Source organism: Montipora foliosa, chromosome 10 (assembly GCF_036669935.1).
Source record: "Montipora foliosa isolate CH-2021 chromosome 10, ASM3666993v2, whole genome shotgun sequence".
NCBI classification, from domain to species: domain Eukaryota; kingdom Metazoa; phylum Cnidaria; class Anthozoa; order Scleractinia; family Acroporidae; genus Montipora; species Montipora foliosa.
The window spans coordinates 27,451,412-27,452,535 of NC_090878.1; the positions used below are offsets into that span (position 1 = coordinate 27,451,412).

The following is a 1,124-nucleotide window of genomic DNA, read 5'->3' on the forward strand; positions in this document are numbered from 1 at the left end:
TTGTAATAAATACTAACTGAAACCTTGAAGAAATTTATATGCAATATTACTACAATAATAATTATTTTGAAATGTGATGAATTAAATAAACAATTTTTTCCTCAACATATAAGATATTTACTCCTTAATTGCACTAAATTTCTCAATAAACATTAACTCTTTGTAATAAATCCTTACTGAAACCTTGAAGAAATTGATATACAGTTTTCATTAAGTTAAATTCAGTACAATATAGTGTAAATGACAACATGGACCTGTACATGTATTCTTACATCTGTTGAAAAGTAGGCTCTTAAGAATTTAAAATAACTTCATGGTTGATCAGCTTCCAATGGCCGTCAACAGCTATGAAGACTAAAAGTAATTATCGGTTGTAAGGGTATGAAAGGAAAATCAAGGTGGTCATTTACACCCGTTCTATGAAAGAGTCGAAATAAATTTGTTGACTGCCACCCTCTTTTTAGCAGCCTCAGGCTGATGTTTCCCTAACAATGTCTGACAAAAAAGATAAACATTACTGGTCTTAGCTATGTATGAAATGATAAAAACAAAAAAGCATGCCATGACGAGGCCCAGAGAATTCGCAAGTGAGGTCCCTGCACCTAACGTGAGGACTTCAACTCCTTCCACAGCCACACACACAGTAGATTGAGACACCAAAATTCCCCAGAGCCAACTATTCTGGGGAACCTACTTTCTTCTATAGCTTTATAAAATGAATCCTCTTCCTGCAAAAACAGACAAAAATTTAATGTATTGAGACCTTGAATTGCCACTGACAGTCAAGTTGCAGGAACTTTTATTTTAATCATAATCATTAATCTTGGGGTTACATTGTGTCAACTCCCAGTTCCAATGAGAAATAAAAGAGCACATACTGGCTGCATGATAAACTGTACACACGAGTTGGCCATTTGGCAGTTCAGACAATAAATAATGTAGAAAACAAGCTTGCTCCATGGTCAGTATTTCCCAAGACAATCATCTTAGACAAGGTATAATTAACTCTTAAACTCTCCCATGGATGGGATAAGGCAATTTAAACTTGCATGTGTAAGTTAAAAATATATTTTTTTTAATTACCAACAATGAATAATAATTGTATTAGGATAGGAGACAAGGGA

The 1,124-nt window shown here is 33.8% G+C and overlaps 1 long non-coding RNA gene across 1 annotated transcript in view; it reads right to left on the reverse strand.

Annotated features, from left to right (window-relative positions):
* Positions 1–265: 265 nt before the first annotated feature.
* Positions 266–1,124, reverse strand: part of LOC137974207 (uncharacterized) — a 2,194-nt gene continuing 1,335 nt past the window's right edge. Inside the window, exon 4 of the long non-coding RNA XR_011117404.1 lies at positions 266–728. This is a non-coding gene — a long non-coding RNA (uncharacterized lncRNA). The remainder of the gene's footprint in view (positions 729–1,124) is intronic.